We start from the raw sequence: 19,374 nt of genomic DNA, 5'->3' as shown, positions 1-19,374 counted from the left end.
GGAGTCTCGAACCATCACTTTGTGATGGCCAAGGTAGAGCTGCAAAGAAAGTGGTTGAGGAGACGAAGGGGAAGACAGGAGGAAGCAACTCCTGTGAGAAGAGTGGAGAAATTGCAAAATAGTGAGAAAATGACAGAGTATAAGAGCATAGTGGAAGAAAGACTGGGAAGGTATGAGCTAGAGCAGATGGAAGGGGTGGAAGACGTATGTAAGACATTCACGGAAGAGATAGGCGCAGCGTGTGAGGCGGTTTGTGGAGTGAGGAGGAGATGCAAGGGTGTGCAAGGGACAGCATGGTGCAATGATGAGGTGAAACGAGCTGTGGAACAAAAGAAGAAGGCATATAGTGAATGGTTACCGAGTAGAGGTAGGGGAGAAGATGAGAGAGAGAAGAGAGAGGTATATGTGAGCAGGAGAAGGGAGGTTAAGAGACTGGTGAAGGAGAGTAAAAAGAAAGTGGATGAGGAGTTTGGGAGGAATCTGTGTGTGAAATGGAGGGAGAGTAAGAAATTGTTTTGGAAGGAGGTAAAGAAAGTAAGGCAGTGTGAAAGGGGAAATAGTAGAGGAGTGAAAGATAGGAATAACAGATTGTTGGTGGAGAAGAGAGAGAAACTGAGGAGATGGAAGGAGCACTTTGAGGATTTGTTGAATGTGGAGAGTGAGAGCAGTGCGAGTATAAGTGGTTGGGGAATGGCTGGGAGAAGAGGAGATGAGAGGAGGGAGGAAGAGATCAGTAGGGTGGAAGTAGTGGAAGCGATGAAGTATATTAAGTTGGGAAAGGCCCCAGGAATTGATGGAGTGTGTGGTGAAATGCTTAGGTATGGGGGTGAGATTGTTGTGGAGTGGATATGGAAGTTGTGTAGATTGGCTTGGGATGAGGGAAGGGTTCCAGAGGACTGGAAATCAGGTATAATTGTTCCTTTATACAAAGGAAAAGGAGAGAGAGAAGTATGTGGTAACCATAAGGGTATTTGCCTACTTAGTGTGACTGGTAAAATATATGGTAGAATACTCATTGATAGGGTTAGGCATATGACAGAGGAGCTAGTTGGAGAAGAACAAGGGGGATTTAGGAAGGGAAAAGGGTGTGTAGATCAGATATTTGTTCTAAGATGTTTAGTGGAGAAGTATCTAGAGAAGGGAAGGAAAGTGTATGCTGCCTTCATGGACTTGGAGAAAGCTTATGACAGAATTGATAGGCAAGGTATGTGGAAGGTATTAAGAATATATGGAGTGGAGGGGAAATTGTTGAGTGCTGTGAAGAGTATGTACGAGGGAGCTAGGGTTACGGTGCGAGTGGATGGTGCGCTGATTGAGTTCTTTGATCTCAATGTGGGACTGAAACAGGGTTGTGTGATGTCTCCATGGCTGTTTAATATATACATGGATGGGGTTGTAAAGGAGGTGCAGGGTAGGGCAGTGGATGTGGGGGTGGCTCTAATGAATGAGGGTGAGATTTGGAAGCTTCCGGTGTTGCTGTTTGCTGATGATACAGTACTGTTGAGTGAAGATGAATGGGAGTTGAAAGGTTTGGTGAATGAATTTGGGACAGTGTGTAGGAGGAGGAATCTGAAAGTTAATGTAAACAAAAGTAAAGTTATGATGTTTGAGAGGAATGAAGTCACTGAGTGTGCAGTGAGGTTGGATGGTGAGGATATGGAGAATGTGAGTGCATTCAAGTACTTGGGTAGTGTGATGAGTAAGGATGGAACTTTGGGGGATGAAGTGCGTAAAAGGGTACAGCAGGGAAGGAAGGTTGTTGGTACACTGAAAGCAGTGATGAGAAATAGGGAGGTGAGTATGGAGGTTAAGAAGTCACTGCATGATAGTTATTGTGATCCCTACCCTGACGTATGGAAGCGAGGCATGGACCTTGCAAGAGGGGAACAAGTCAAGAGTGAGAGCAGTGGAAATGAGTTACTTGAGAGGAGCATGTAGAGTGACGTGGAGGGACAGGTTGACGAATGAAGAAGTGAAGGAACGCTGTGGGGTGGATGTGGATGTGGTTGAGAAGATTAGGAGAAATACACTAAGGTGGTTTGGACACGTGAAGAGAATGGAGAATGAAAGACTGACTAAGAGGGTGTATGTAGGTGAGGTGGAGGGAGGGAGAGGTACACCGAGGATGAGGTGGAGGGATGGAGTTGAGAGGTATATGAGGGAGGGGGGGTGAGTTGGGGGGAGGGTAGTCAAATGGTGGGTGACAGAGCGACTTGGAGGCGTTTTGTCTGCTGCCACCCTTTGCGGGATTAGGGCGTCGGGCTATAGATAGATAGATAGAAGAATGCTTTATAATACATCATTAACAAAAATTTACTATTACTACTACTTTGAACTGAATGTTTTTCTCTAGTGATAACAGGCCCCGTTGCCCACAGATATAAATAAGCCTAGATGCCACATGACATTACTTTAGATGCGTCTGCGCGGCCGCCATCTTGGAACGGTCGAAGCAGACGATATCGTGCTCCTGACGATGGTCAAAGCTGGCCACTATTTACCTAGAAATGCAACAGCACTGTGCTGCTTTTGGGTGTAGAAAGCGTCGGAATACATCTATGGTGACACCGATAGCACGAGCGACTCAACTGTCTGGTTATGCAAACGTCCCTCAGCTGCTTTCCTATCCTCCGAACGGAGGATGGTGGGTTGCAGAAGGGAAATTTAAGCCTGCAGTCCACCGAGATCACGTTTCAGATGAACCAGGAACCACAGCCATTCCCACCACAACAACAGCCACCACCACAACCACCACCATAATCATCACCACAACAACAACCACTACCACAAGCACCACATCCACCACCACAACCACCGTCACCACCACAACAGCAAAATCTACAACCACCACCATAACAACAATCACCACAACAACCACCACCACCATAACAAATACAACCACCACCATCACCACAACCACCAGCACATCAACCACCACCATCACAATAACCACCACCACCTCAACAACAAAAACCACCACCATCACTACGACAACAACCACAACAAAAACCACCACCACAACAAAAACCACCACCACAATAACCACCACAACAACCACAAAACAACCACCACCATCACTACAACAACAACCACAACAGAAACCACCACCACAATAACCACAACCACAAAACAACCACCACCATCACTACAACAACCACAATAACCACCACAGCAACAACTACAACCACAACAGTAACCACCACCACAACAACCACCACCACCACCAATGCAACCACCACCACCACCAATGCAACCACCACCACAATAACAACAACCAACACAACCACCACCACTACCACAAGAACAACCACAACTACCACCACCACCACAACAGCAACAACGGCAACCACAAAAAAAAAAACCCACCACCACAACAACCACCACCACTACAACCATCACCACAACCACCACCACCACAACAGCAACAACTATAACCACTATCACAACAATGACCACAACAACCACCACCACAACAACTACAACATCCACCGCCACCACCACCACAACAGCAACAACAACTGCAATCACCACCACAACAGCTACCATTACAACAACCACACCACCATCACCACAACAACCACAATTAACACAACTACCAGCACCAATACAATAACCACCACCACAACAGAAACCACCATCACCACCACCACAACAACAACAACAGAAACCACCATCACCACCAGCACAGCAGCAACACTCATTTTCATAGTCTGAATTCACTCTATAACAAGCCCCAGTATTACATGCTTGACCGCTCCAAGATGGCGGCCGCACAGATACATAGCCGCTGTACTAAGAATGGGCGATGCGGCATCTAGTCTTACTTATGTCTATGCCGTTGCCATCCAGTGGGAATGGTTGACCTATTTCTACGCAATGTCTTAGCTGCATGTCCCCTCTGGTCAAAATGTGTGCCAATTAATGTCGTTAATTCATAAATAAATAATTATTACGGTATATATGATGCCAATACCCACATATAGTGGCACATGTTTTTTTACTTCTTGGAAATTGCTAAACTGAAGACTGTTTGAAGAAATGTCGGCCCCTGTCAATAAACAGATTATTATATTATGGAGGAGAAACCATAAGAATATGGTAATATCAACGATATGAGTAGTAGTACGATTCAGATCACCTGGTTACAGTTCTTTGCCCCGCCCACTATAGTCGCGACAGCGAGAGGTGGCGGAGAAGCTCATCTCACTCTCTTCCCACTGGAATGTCTGTGATTGGTGGGTGGTGGGGTGGGAGGTGCGTGAGTAACGTTAGGAGTCCATTTGATGACCAGTACAGGTGTACCGTCTAATCTGGAAAGACTTCTTCACCTGCCTGGTGCTACTCTCTCTCTCTCTCTCTCTCTATGTATGTATGTATGTATGTACGTTTTTCTAACATTTTGTTGTGATGTGTTTTCATTATATTTTCTAATCTCTTTTTTCATGGTCTTGAAATACAAAGAAAAATACTGTATTTATAATGCTGTACTTATGCAGTCAGTATCCCATTATAAGGCTCATCAAGTCATCCGTAATTCATCGCCGTATTTAATAACCTTAAATGTACTGCACCAGCCTCTCCCCGGCAACCCATCTCTGTCTGTCTGTCTGTCTGTCTCTCTCTCTCGAGCGAGCGAGCGAAAAAAGGAAACACAAGAGGAGTACTGATAAAGGATTTGATGTAGAGATAAGTTTCATAATACATAAGGAAGAAGGAAGTTCAAATGAAAGGCAGCCAAGAGTGTGTGTGACCTGAGGAAGGAGGCCAATTCTCAAGGGACAATATATTCTGGTGTGTGTGTGTGTGTGTGTGTGTGTGTGTGTGTGTGTGTGCGTGTGCGTGCGTGCGCCCCCCCTCTCTCACTATCATACTCCAGGACTTGTACACTTTGTTCCACGTCAATAAAGTCATTACCGGTGTATGCAATCCCTCCAAATTATATATATATATATATATATATATATATATATATATATATATATATATATATATATATATATATATACTTTTTTGCTTACATTTTGTTGTGGTGTGTTGAGAGAGAGAGAGAGAGAGAGAGAGAGAGAGAGAGAGAGAGAGAGAGAGAGAGAGAGAGAGAGAGAGAGAGAGAGAGACAGCAACATAGGGAAGAAAGGGGTTAAGGAGTGGCAAGTATGGACAGGTGGATCTTGTGACCTGTGATTCCCTTCAGCCCTCCATGACAATCCCCAGGGACGTGAGCGCAGTGTAAGCCTCAGAGAATGTTTGCCTTTGTTTCCTCTGTATTTTGCATCTTGACTCTTCACCTCACCTTACAGCTGCTTTGTCTGCTTGTCCGACGGAATGTATTGCTTTTGGCTTGGGATGTATATTGTATGGACTTTCTAATGCTTTATTCTAAAATATAAACTTAGCATACCTGCGTTCAATCGATCAAAAAAAAAACAAAAAATCTTGACACAGGTGAACAATGTTTTCACAATGAGCGAAGCTCCTGTATATATATATGATGCATGTATATACTGTATGTATAAATATATGTCTGAATGCATGCATGTACGCCCTCCGCAGCGACGGGGTAGGGGAGAGAAGAAAGGGGCTTCGGAGTGACAAGTATGTCCCGGTGGACCTGATCTTGTCATTACCACTCCCTCAAAGCACACGTGTTTCATTTTCTGTATTCTGCTCTCTCTCTCTCTCTCTCTCTCCTTCCCTGATTTTGGCTTATGATGAGTATTATCCTGTCCTTTCTAATGTTTTACTCCTTCAATGTTTTTGGCTGGACTTTCATATTATAGAATATCAACATGCACACCTGTATGTATTGTGATATACCATAGGTAATAGTCTGTGTACACATATTAACTGATGTAGCAATAAATAAAGCTTCGAACCTGGCGATCAATTTGGTGACGGTACTATGAGGGAAATATAAGCGCTGTCACACCTCCCCATTCTGCCCATCACCGTAGACCAATCAGGGACGAGAGAAGGAAAACCTTTTCCTCACTCCTCCCTGAGGGAGGTGCTTCTCCGCCACCTCTCGCCGTCGCGACTATAGTCTAGCTGTCGGCGCCTTATGAACCAAACTTATCTTTCCTCCCTCCCCCCCTCATTCTCTCCCTTTCCTCTTCCCTCCCCCCTCATTCTCTCTCTTTCCTCCTCTCTCTCTCTCTCTCTTCTTCCATCCCCCATTCCCTTCTTCCCTCTTCGGTCTATCCATTCCCTCCCTCCCTCTCCTTCCCTTCCTCCCTCCCTCATCTTTCCCTACCCTCCTCTTCCTACTTCCCTATTTTTCTCTCTCCTCCTCTCTCTCTCCCCTTTCTCTTTTATTTTTTTTCCATTTCTTTTCTACTCGCTTTTTAATTTGAACATCACAAAGTTTATCCCCCCCTTCTCTCTCTCTCAATCGTGAGAAGAAAGGGATGGGGAAGGAAAGAGGCGGGCGGTGAGAAGGAAATGGAGGAAGGGAAGACGAGAAGGAGGGAAGAAGAAACAGAAGAGGAAAAAGAGACTGAGAAGGAGAGGGAAAGAGGGAGAAAAGGAGGAGGGAAGAGAAATAAATTGAAAAAATGGAGACGAAAAGAAAAATGACATAAGGAAGAGAGACGATGGAGGAAGTGACGAAAGACGAAAGAAGGGAAACAAGGAAATGAAGATAAAGACAGAAGAAGAAGATTATTAGATACTACGGAGAAGAGGAGGAGGAGGAAAAGAGAAGGGAAAAAGAGGAGAAAAGAGAAGGGAAAAAGAGAAGGAAGAAGAGAAGGGAAAAAGAGAAGGAAAAAAGAGGATAAAATAGAAGGGAAAAGGAAAGGAAAAAGAGAAGAGAAAAAGAGAAGGAAAAGGACAGGGGAAAAAGAGGAGAAATGAGAGGGAAAAAGTGGAGGAGAAAAGAGAAGGGAAAAAGAGGAGAAAAGGGGGAAAAATAAAGGAGAGGAATAAAGTACGTAAATAAGAACGAGAGAGAGAGAGAGAGAGAGAGAGAGTATAAGAAATGGGGAATGGAGATAAATGAATGACATGTGGAAGAGGAGAAGGAGGAAGGAGAGGTGAAAGGGAGGGCAAGGAGGAAGGAAGGGAGGAGGAAGAGGAAGGGACAGGAGGGGAAATGAAGGGGTTAATTAATGGTACAGAGAGAGAGAGAGAGAGAGAGAGAGAGAGAGAGAGAGAGAGAGCAGACGAAGAAAGCAACACGGATATAAAGGAGGAAATAAGGAAGTAAGGCCGAGAAGGAGGAAGCAGGAAGGAAATAGTATACCAGATGGTGACAATAAAACAATACAACCACCACTACACCACCCCTACTAAGCTGGTATTTCACAGGTTGTAATCCCTCTCGCTGGAATTAACGTGGTGTGGGTGATTGTGCTCCGGTATTATTGTAGGCATGTGGTATATTGTGTGTGTGGTGTAGACGTGTGGTATTATTTCAGTAGGCATGGTATTAAATGGTAATGGTATGAATGGTATCTGTAGTGGTGGTATTAAAGCCACTGATAACTGTAGCTGTGGTATTTTTAGATCTGTGTTATTTCTCTCTCTCTCTCTCTGCATAAAGGTAAAAAAAATAAAAATCTAAATCTACCTAACCGCAATCACAATAAAAAATAAATCACCCAAACCACAGCCAAAATCACCTACCTACACCCAAATCAATAACATACAATCACAAATCAATGTCCAGTAAATATCCAGCTTCTAGTAAGTCAAAACCCGAAATCAATAACCAATCACCTAATCCAGAAGGAGTGGGGAAAGGGAAGGAAGAAGAGGGAGAGGAAGGGGAAGAAAGAGGAAGGGAGAGAATGGGGGAAAGGGAAAGGAAGAGGATGGGAGGGAAGGGGATGATGAGAGAAGATGGGGGGGAGAAGTGGAATGGGAGAAGAAAAGAAGAAGCCTAGAAGGGTAGGGGAGATGAGGAGGGAAAGGACGAGAAAGAGGAAAGGTGAAGACAGAGGAAAAGAGGGAGAAGAGAAAAGAGAGGGGAGTGGAGAGGAGGGAGAGAAGGGGAAGAGAGGAGAGGAGGGAAGTGGAAAAGAGAGGAGGGCAGGGAAGGGGAAGGGGGAAGGGGGAGAAAGAGGAGGGGAGGGAAGGGGAAGAGAGACAAAGAGAGTTAGGGAAGAGGAAGAGAGGGAAAGGGGAGTCAAAATCACCCAATGGCACTCAGATCAATAGTTAATCACCCAATCACGTCAATTACACCCCCAATCAATGCCCAGTCTGGTCCAATCACCGCTAACTACCCGTGCCTGACCAATCACCTCGTTGCCTGTCGTTTATCAAGGCTGGGACTATCATACGCTTCCTTAACGACCCTAATTAACTGCTCAATATCTATTACCCTAATTAGCGGGAGAGAGAGAGAGAGAGGGGGGGGTTATGGGTGCGCTCTTTTCGTCTCTCTCTCCCTCTTTCGTTTTTCCCTCATTACTAATAACGGTTATTTATATTTTCACACTGCTTCGTAACGTCACTCTCTCTCCCTCCTCCATATTTCTCCCTTGCTTTCCTAACATAACTTCCTCCCCCTCGTCCTTTCTCTACGCTGCGGTGGAGAGATAATGGACAGAAGAAACTGGAGGAGAGGGAGGGGTGGAGGGATGAGGGACGAGAGAGGGAGGGAGAGAAGAAAGAGGTGAAGTGGGGAGTGAGGGAGATATGAGGGGGTGGAGGGGGAGGTAAGAGTAAGGGAGTGTAGATGAAGGTGTGGGGTGAAGATTGAGATAGATGAAGCAAAGAGAAGGATGAGATGAAAATGTCAGCAAGTGCATTCAGTAGTTATATTACAAAGTCCCCTACAGCCAAGGAACCATATATACATAATTGATCTTTGGAGTAGATGGCTGGTTGTTCCACGCGACACACCGTCATGGTATAGGGAACGATTGTGTGAAGTTATATCAGAATCTGTCTATGCATGTGGAAGTTACAGAGCGGAAACGAAACTGCAGACGGACTGACTTACTGATATACTGACGCAACCACGCAAACCTACCGACTCCGACCGGTTTCATCGCTAGGGAACTAACATCATCATAATAACCCTGTATCATCATCATCATCATCATCATAACAGTATCTCTCATCATTATCATCATCATAACACTATCTCTCATCATCATCATCATCATAACAGTATCTCTCATCATTATCATCATCATAACACTATCTCTCATCATCATCATCCTATCCCTCTAGCATAATCATCACAATTACTATCCTATCCCTACCTCTACTCATCATCGCCAATCCACTTTCCACTAACACAAGGCAGATAGAACCCGGGAACAGTAACAGGGTGACCAAAAAGTAAAAGACCCACCAGCAAAGTATCAAGACACGTAAAACACAGTCCAGTCTTGTTTAGTACAGGTGACCACATCTCTCTCTCTCTCCATGATGAATAAAAACGTCTGGTGTGCGTGGGGGGGGGGGGAAAGGAGCTGAATTCTTGCTACTGAGATGATTCTATGCGAGAGAGAGAGAGAGAGAGAGAGAGGGGGGGGGGGAAGAGGAGCGAAGGGGGGACTTAGGCTTTCCATATTACCATAACAAATGTGGTCGTTATGATGGGTCACACACACACACAGACAAAGACACACACACTAACAGAAAGAGAAACTAACTCATCCACAAAGCTCTCATAATCAAGCATCACACATTCTCTCTCTCTCTCTCTCACACACACACACAAAACACTCCCTTTCAACATACACAAACATCCATACTTACAACCCCACATCTAACCTCAATGTTCTATCCCTAGCATATTGCAGTAAAGAAGCTTCGGAAAACAGTACCCAAGTAGTGACATGTGAAGGTGGCCTCTCTCAAAATATCATTTCCCCTTCCAAGCCATCCCCTCCCTGACCTCTCCCCAAAACATTCTCTCCCCTCCCAATCCAACATGCACGTCTCTCTTCTCCCCTCTTACCGTGTCCCACTCCCTCTTGCATCTCCCCTCGCTCCACGTCCCCTCTTTACCTCCCCCCCCTCCACGTCCCCTCTTTACCTCCCCCCTCCACGTCCCCTCTTTACCTCCCCCCCTCCACGTCCCCTCTTTACCTCCCCTCCTCCACCTCTTTGCCACAACTGTAAAAATTTGCGTGCATGAGTGACTGTCAGAAGAGTCCTCGCAGTTAAATGGCTTCCACAGACTCGCACCACAACTTTTCGGTCGTGTGTGTGTGTGTGTGTTTTACCCCTCTACGCTCTCTATCGCTTTTTCCATTTAAAGTCCATTTACGTACCTGTGTGCTTACTTTGTTCCCTCTCTCTCTCTCTCTCTCTCTCTCTCTCACACACACACACACTGCACCTGCAAAATTTAGCAACTCAAGACTCTTTCCTTAAATGGGGTGGGAATTCATTAGCAGTCACCCCCCCCCAACTCTCTCTCTCTCTCTCAAAGGTAAAATTTCCATAGTGCATTTCCTCTAACCGGGTCTAGATTTTTAACCCCTTTCAACTCGGTCTTTGGACAGATGTAGACAGACTAGACGGTTGATTGCACTAGTGACCAAGGAGACTCACCCATCTCATACCTATGGGTCTTCGAAGTTCATACAACCAATTCCTTCTTTCTTTCTTCCTTCATAATTTTCATCCTTTCTCTCCTTCCTTCCTTCCTGCATTCATTCATAATTTTCTTTCTTTCCTTCCGTCCTTCCTTCATTTCTTTCCTTCCTTACCGATGTCTTCCTTCCTTGTCTTTATTTTTCCTCCCTTCCTTCCTTTTCTTTCTTACTCCTTCCTTCCTTACTCTTCTTTTTTCTTTCCTTCCTTTTCTCCTTTCTCTTTCTTTCCGTCCTTCCTTACTTCCTCTTTTCTTTCTTCCTTCACGTGATAAAATTAAATAATCATGACCGCCATTAACGGGAACTGGAAGGAAGGGAAAGGAAATTAGGAAAGGAAGAAGCAGATAAAGGAGTGGAGAGAGAGAGAGAGAGAGAGAGAGAGAGAGAGAGAGAATTTTAAAAAATAGAGAGGAAAGAATATGAAGGAAGGTAAGGAAATGGAAAAGATTAGAGGGGGAAGAAAATGGAAAGGAAAGGAGAGAGAAAAGAGAGAGAAAAAAGGGAGAGAAAAGGGAGGGGAGGTAAAATGAGTGAAGGAAAGAAAGAAAGGAAAGCACAGGAGAGAAAAGGAAGAATATGAAGGACGGATAAAGTGAGGGAAAGAAGAAAAATTGACGGGAGGGAGGGGAAGAAAGGGAGGAAAGAGGGAAGGAGGGAGAGAAGAAATGGACGGAATGGAGAGAAAACTGGAGGAAAAATGGAAGGAATGGAGAGGAAATGAGGGAAATAAAGGAGGAATGTCACGGTATTTCAACTGTGGGATTCCTGTGTCTTAATGAGGTGCTGGAGGGAGGGAGGGAGGGAGGGAGGGAGAGAGATGAAGGGAGGGAGGAGAGGAAGGGAGGCAGGGAGGGAAGGAAGGAGGGAGGCAGGGAGGGAAGGAAGGAGGGAGGGAGAGGCAAGGGGGTAGAGGGTGATCAAGAAAAAAATTAAGGAGAAAGGACAGAAAAGGGAGTAGAAGTGGGAAAAGAAAGGAAGGGAAGGAGGGAAGGAAGGAGAGATGGAGGGAGACAACGAGGAAGGGAGGGAGGAGGAAGGAAGGGGAGAACGAGGAAGGAAAGGAGGAGGAAGTAGGGAGAGGGAAGGAGGCATATCAAAAAGGAAGAAGGGTAGAAAGGGGGTGTCACGAATCAATTCGCGACATTTCCTTTTTGTGAGAAGCCACGAACTATTAGTGGAAAACTCACTGTGTATCGCTCAGTTAACCGTTTCTCTCTCCATTTCGGGGTATACTTTTCAAATAATTCGTCACCGTTTTCAAAAAGTGACCGATTTAATGCACGTCACTAAGTGCGCTACTGAGCGATACAATTATTTCTTTATCGTTTGCCTCTGCTTCATTCAACCGTTAGCCACGCCTTCTTCCGGTGGCCTGTGCGTACTGCTTATGCATTATTTGAATTGAGTTTAGTGTTTGCTGTGACGGAGACAGGACCTGTGCAGCAGTGCGAGAGGTCAGCTAGTACCCAAACTCCACTTACAGTTTCTCCAAGCTCCCACCTTTAGTTCTCCAGCTTTGGGTGATACACCGCATTCATTGACTAGTATTTCCTTTGTGTATTTTGTAGTCTTAAGAGTTTAGTTAAGGTGTTTTTCCTAGGCGTAAGTATTTAGCTTCTGTGTGAGTGAGCGAGTGCGTCTCATTTAATTTGATTTGAAATGTAATGTTAAATTTGTTTTTGTAATTAATAAATTTAACAGTTCTATTTCTTGAGCTTAATGTAGAGTAAAAATCTTGTTTCATTTCTCCATAATTAAGCTTATTTTCCATATAGCTCCTAGCTTGCATAAACGTTTGCTTTCATAACTGGTACTTAGACCAGTCTTGTTGTATTAACTTAAAATCCGTTGTGCCAGGAGTTAATGCATCAGCAAGAACCTGATGTTATTATTATTAGTATTAGTTATTTATTGTCAGGGGTGATGTAACTTTCTCCAGAGGCTAACAGTACAGTAATTCAGCAATTGTGAGTAATTAGTCTCTGCTGTGTACTGTTGAGAAAGTTTATAAATTCTCGTTCTTAGAGAATCGTGCACAAGCCAGCGTAAAGTAATCGTTGCTTGATGTAGCAAGACAATCATTGTCTCTGCGCTTCAATATTATTGAATATAAATATCAATTTAAATAATATTTAACCATTTATATCAAAATTACAGATCTATTTTAAAAACCCCGTGACAATTGGCGACCTCGCCAGGATATTAACTCCTAGCTCTAAAGCTATTTACGAGATAGTGCTCACTCATTCATATTTAGGTATTTATCATTAAAGTTTATAGGCACAAGCTTACTGGTGTTTACCGTTAATTTAGCAAGTGAGTTTTTGCTTTATAAATCAATAGAGTACTTAACTCTAGTTTATTTTTGGTAACGCCAGACGATTTTACTCGCTCCTGGGAAGTCGGCGTACCCATTGTGTTTATTATTGAGTCTTCCCAGTCATTTACATTTTTGATTTATTTTTGCCAGTTAACTAGATAAGACTGGTCACCACTAGCTTGTGTCTGTATTCTTTACTTGTGTTTATTAGTATTCGTCGCTAAGCAGTCAGTACTCAATTTCGGTTACTTAGTAAATTGAGCTAGCATCATGGCTACAGCTGTATATGTACAGGAAGCCAAAGATATTGGTCTCACAGACCCAGAGAAAATACAGAGTTACGTTCTCTCACGGTTCAATTACGAGCAAGAACGTGAGAAAGATGCTCGTGAAGAGCGTAGGATTCAGCGCGAATGCGAGCGAGAACAGCGTGAGGAACGTGAAAGAGAGCGTGCTTATGAACAAGAGCAGCGTGAGAAACAGCGCGAATACGAGCAGAAACAACGCGAGCTCGTTAGAAAAAGAGCGAGAACAGCGCGAATACGAGCGTGAACGAGACAAAGAACGAGAACATGAACTTGAAGTGCTGAAGCTCAAGCGAGATTCCTTGGCTTCAGACACGTCTGGTGCAGTTGGTCAAAGCTCCACGAGCGTTCTCCCTGCACATGTCCTGGCGACCCCACGCATCAAGCTTCCTTCATACAAGGAAAGCGAGCGAATCGAGCCGTACATAGCTCGTTTTGAGGACATGGCAGACATGTATCAGCTGGATGAGGCAGCTAAGCGGATCCAATTTCTTAGTTTATTTGAGGGCCCTGCCCTCGATATTCTCCACAGAATTCGTGGAGACAATCTCACATATGAGATGATGAAAGCTGCACTCATTAAGGCGTATGGTCTCACAGTAGACGACGCCAAAGTTCAGTTCATGCGAGCTCGTCTCCAAGACAAGGAGACAGCTGTTCAGTTCCTTGATCGTCTCACAGCTTACTTAAATGAGTGGATGGAGAAAGATGAAACTCCTTCCACGCGTGAGGGGATAATTGACCTTATGCTGCGTACACAGCTAGAGAGGTCGTGGCCTGCTGAGCTCATAGCACAGCTTAAGATCTGCCAGGTGAAAGATGCCAGCCAAATGGCAGAGAAGGCTGACGCATTCTTTACTGCATACGGGTATCAAGCTCGTAAGCAAAACACTTGGAGCAGAAAAGATACTGCCAAGTCTGGGAAGCCGTCTCAGACTGAATCCCAGCACCAAGGCCGTTCTCAGAGTAATGGTCAAGGTCCAAGCAAACCGCAGTGGAAGGACCAGGGGCAAAACACTCAGAAACCTGAGTGGAAGCGGTACAACAAGTACCCTAATCAGCAGCAGTATCAGCCATGCAACCGACCGTCGGGACAAACTTTTTCACCACCAGCTCAAAAGAGGCAGGAAGCGAATGCAGCCTTCATTCCTCAGCAGCAGCCTGGTGGTCACGTCCCTACTAGTGTGGGTACTTCCCCACAGTTCACTAGTCCCACAGTGACAGTGAACCCCCCTCCACAGATGGCCAATGTTCCATCTTCCCAATATAACCCTCAAGGCACAATGTTTGCCACATCAATTCAGCAGCCTCATGAGTGGCTAGCTGCTTCCTCCACAGGCCCTCCCACAGGTGACAGTACCTTCCTTGTTCAGCAAGGGTTTGTGGGAGACATTCCTGTGAAGGTCCTGAGAGACAATGGTTCCTCAGGTTGCTCTGTTAAGCAGAGTCTAGTTCGGCCTGAGCAGTATACAGGTCGACAGGTCCATGCAAAGCTTATTGATGGATCAGTGAGATTGTTCCCTGAGGCATGTATCCAGGTGGCGTCTCCATTTTTCACTGGCTTGACACTTGCAGTTGTCATGCCAGAGCCTCTATTTGACTTAATAGTAGGCAATATTCAAGGAGTCAAGGATAGTTGCTCCGATGATGGCGCTACTCAGACTTCGGCTGCTGCGGTAACACGAGCCATGACTGAGGCTCCAGATTGTGTCACCCCAGTGATCATTGAATCGCCGCAAGATCTGATGTGTAGTCAACTTGTTGTGCAAGAACAACATTCTGACCCGACACTTGCTGCCGTGCGGAACAAACAAAAGGGTCGAGTGATAAAGTATTCACGGGGAGGTCGAGCCAAGTTCCTTCGCAAACAAGGACGGCTCTACCGTGAGTCACGAACACCCGAGGGCGAGGTTCGACTGCAGTTTGTCGTTCCCGCCAAGTACCGCCCAGCAGTGTTACAATGGGGTCATTGTCCAGCCTCAGGAGGTCACCTGGGCAAAAGGAAGACCCAGGGCCGTATCCGAGCTGACTTTTTCTGGCCAGGGATGGGACGGGACATAGATAGTTTTGTCCGTTCTTGCAGTGTGTGCCAAAGTATCACCACTAATCAAGGACATGCCCTTCCTGTGCCATTTGTAACTACACCTGTAATCTCTGAGTCAGTTGAGAGACAGGGTAGTGGTGAAGTGGGTGCAGACCTGACGTCTCACTTGTTGGCCCCACAGGACACATTATGTCCAGGGCCTGTACATACATATTATGTACCGTAGGTTAAGGGGGAAGTTGAGAGGCGACTTGAGGCTATGGAAGACCCAAGTTTGCATAAGGATTCTCAGCTTCCCAGTACTAATAGAAGTACTGTAGGTTAAGGGGGAAGTTCGAGAGAGAACTCCGCAGAGGCGACTTGAGGCTATGGAAGACCCAAGTTTGCACAAGGATTCTCAGCTTCCCAGTACTAATAGAAGTACTGTAGGTTAAGGGGGAAGTTCGAGAGAGAACTCCGCAGTGGCGACTTGAGGCTATGGAAGACCCAAGTTTGCATAAGGATTCTCAGCTCCCCGATACTAATATAAGTACTGTAGGTTAAGGGGGAAGTGAGAACTCTGCAGAGGCGACTTGAGGCTATGGAAGACCCAAGTTTGCACAAGGTTTCTCAGCTCTCCGATATTAATATAAGTACTGTAGGTTGAGGCACAGGTTGAGGACCCGTGTGCAGTTCGAGGCTATGGAAGACCCGAGTTTGCACAGGGATTCTCAACTTGGCGACCATAATCGTGTGCTAAAATTAATGGCGACCTCGAGTGTACTTTTCATAGCATGTACTGACTGCTAGCCAGAGAGAGTAATTGTAACATAATAAGAATTTTGTCTCATTGACACTTTTGATGCTCCACCTCAATTGGTTTTGCAGGTTCAGCAATGGGTGTAGCAGTTTTGCTGTGCGGGCCAGCCGATCGTCTGCCGCACGCTGCCACCTCTTCTCCTCTGCCTTCGTCATCGCCATATATTATTTACTGTGTCATTTTACACGTAGGTACAGTTACACTGCAACTGTCACACCTACACTGTGTATTACATACATCACACTACACAACAATTAGTTGTCAGTGTAAATGTAGCGACTTTTCGCTCAGTTTGACCTGAGTACAGGATTTTCACCGTCGTCACGGAGTTTTTCCCTCAAGCTTGCTTCTATTAACGTAAATACGAGGTTTTTTCACTCACTGGCGACTGCGATTTTCTCCTGTAGCAGGATAGCACACACACCACAGTGTGAATCTAGTGTGACTGAGTTAGGATTTATATGTATGTATACTGAAATCTTTCTTCTGAAGGAAGAAAGATTTAATTTTCATGGGGCGTAATGTCACGAATCAATTCGCGACATTTCCTTTTTGTGAGAAGCCACGAACTATTAGTGGAAAACTCACTGTGTATCGCTCAGTTAACCGTTTCTCTCTCCATTTCGGGGTATACTTTTCAAATAATTCGTCACCGTTTTCAAAAAGTGACCGATTTAATGCACGTCACTAAGTGCGCTACTGAGCGATACAATTATTTCTTTATCGTTTGCCTCTGCTTCATTCAACCGTTAGCCACGCCTTCTTCCGGTGGCCTGTGCGTACTGCTTATGCATTATTTGAATTGAGTTTAGTGTTTGCTGTGACGGAGACAGGACCTGTGCAGCAGTGCGAGAGGTCAGCTAGTACCCAAACTCCACTTACAGTTTCTCCAAGCTCCCACCTTTAGTTCTCCAGCTTTGGGTGATACACCGCATTCATTGACTAGTATTTCCTTTGTGTATTTTGTAGTCTTAAGAGTTTAGTTAAGGTGTTTTTCCTAGGCGTAAGTATTTAGCTTCTGTGTGAGTGAGCGAGTGCGTCTCATTTAATTTGATTTGAAATGTAATGTTAAATTTGTTTTTGTAATTAATAAATTTAACAGTTCTATTTCTTGAGCTTAATGTAGAGTAAAAATCTTGTTTCATTTCTCCATAATTAAGCTTATTTTCCATATAGCTCCTAGCTTGCATAAACGTTTGCTTTCATAACTGGTACTTAGACCAGTCTTGTTGTATTAACTTAAAATCCGTTGTGCCAGGAGTTAATGCATCAGCAAGAACCTGATGTTATTATTATTAGTATTAGTTATTTATTGTCAGGGGTGATGTAACTTTCTCCAGAGGCTAACAGTACAGTAATTCAGCAATTGTGAGTAATTAGTCTCTGCTGTGTACTGTTGAGAAAGTTTATAAATTCTCGTTCTTAGAGAATCGTGCACAAGCCAGCGTAAAGTAATCGTTGCTTGATGTAGCAAGACAATCATTGTCTCTGCGCTTCAATATTATTGAATATAAATATCAATTTAAATAATATTTAACCATTTATATCAAAATTACAGATCTATTTTAAAAACCCCGTGACATGGGGGAAGGAAATAAGGAAGGAGGGTAGGAGTTATGCAATGACAGAGAGAGAGAGAGAGAGAGAGAGAGAGAGAGAGAGAGAGAGGTCAAGTTCAGACATAAAACTCATGCAATGATGACGTCACTTGCAGAATTGTTGCATGACCCCCTGGCGCCACACTGACCACCACACCACATGATCAATACCCACTACCACCTGTCTCACTCCTGCCTACCAACAAAACTACCTACTACCTACTTACACACCAACCTACCCTGCATACCCACCCACCTCCTAATTTATATTGAACATACTATCTATCTACCTATCTTGCCTCATTACCTACCCTGCCCACTAACAAAATTACCTACAGCCTACTTACACACCCACCTACCCTAAGTACCTACGCACCCCTTGATTTACACTGAATACAAAATCTACCTATCCATCTATCTACCCAGCTGCCTCACTACCAACCCTCCCTACCAACAAAACTACCTACTACCTACTTACACACCTACCTACCCTGCATACCTACCCATCTCTTAATTTAGCCTTAATACACTATCTATCCATCCATCTTTATCTATCTATCTATCTGTATAAAATCTGTCTACCTGCCTACCCACACACCTGCAGCACCAACCTCACCTAACCACCTACATACACTTCCTATGCTCTTCACACCTGTCTCATTATCACTATCACTACTTCCTATCCTACCTACACACTACTTCCCCTCCTCCTCACACTACTACAACCCTTACTACTACTACTACACACACACACCTACCAAACACACCTCTATGTCAGGTCAACCGAGGGACTGCGCTCTTAAAATATCTATCTATAGCCAGACGCCTTAATCCCGTATGGGGTGGCCACAAACAAATCGCCTCCATGTCGCCCTGTCCCCGGCCATATCGCAGCCGTTCCCCTAACTTAAACCCCCCCTCTCTCATCTACCTCTCTACTCCATCCCTCCATCTCATCCTTAGTCTTCCCCTTCCACCTCTCACATACATTCTCCCAGTTAGTCTCTCACCCTCCATCCTCTGCACTTCATCCCTCCACCTCATCCTCGTTCTCCCCCCCCCTCTCAATCACCGGGGAAGTAACCCACCGCTACCCAATGCACAAAAATAAGCGTGAGTTCCCTTATAGAGTGTAGGGTGAAAAGACCATGTGGATTTGGCATATAAGAGTGAGTGTGAGTGAGTGTGTATGCCATGAACTAAACTCAGAACACGTGCCAAGACATATGACTACCCCTTAAATGACCGCCCTCGCCTGGTATTGAACCCGGGTCTTGATGATTGGTTAGCTATACAAACACGCTACGAACCAGACAAAAAGGAGACTCGTGGTGTGTGTGTGTGTGTGTGAGATAGATAGAGATAGAGAGAGAGAGAGAGAGAGAGAGTGATGGAGTGTGTAAATGTGCATAAGTGGTTGGTGGGCGGGGAGAGAGAGAGAGAGAGAGAGAGAATAATTCAGCTTCCCGTGAAGGTATGTGAGAAAGAATATATTTATGACTGAAGGGGAGGGTGAGTTTGTGAGTAAATGTGAGAGAGTTTGCGTGAGTGTGTGCGTGCAAGAATTGTGAGTGAGTGTGTGTGTGTGTGTGTGTGTGTGTGTGTGTGTGTGTGTGTGTGTGTGTGTTACTTCAGTCTGTGCCCCCACCTACATAAATCCCGTACCACACACACACACACACACACCACTCTCATCACTACCTCACCAGTCTTCCTCTTTCCATCACCAGTGCAAACACACACACACAA

This window comes from Coenobita brevimanus, chromosome 96 (assembly GCF_032717465.1).
Source record: "Coenobita brevimanus isolate Jiangsu-jjx chromosome 96, ASM3271746v2, whole genome shotgun sequence".
NCBI classification, from domain to species: Eukaryota; Metazoa; Arthropoda; class Malacostraca; order Decapoda; family Coenobitidae; genus Coenobita; species Coenobita brevimanus.
Note: the sequence above shows the minus strand (reverse complement) of the source record.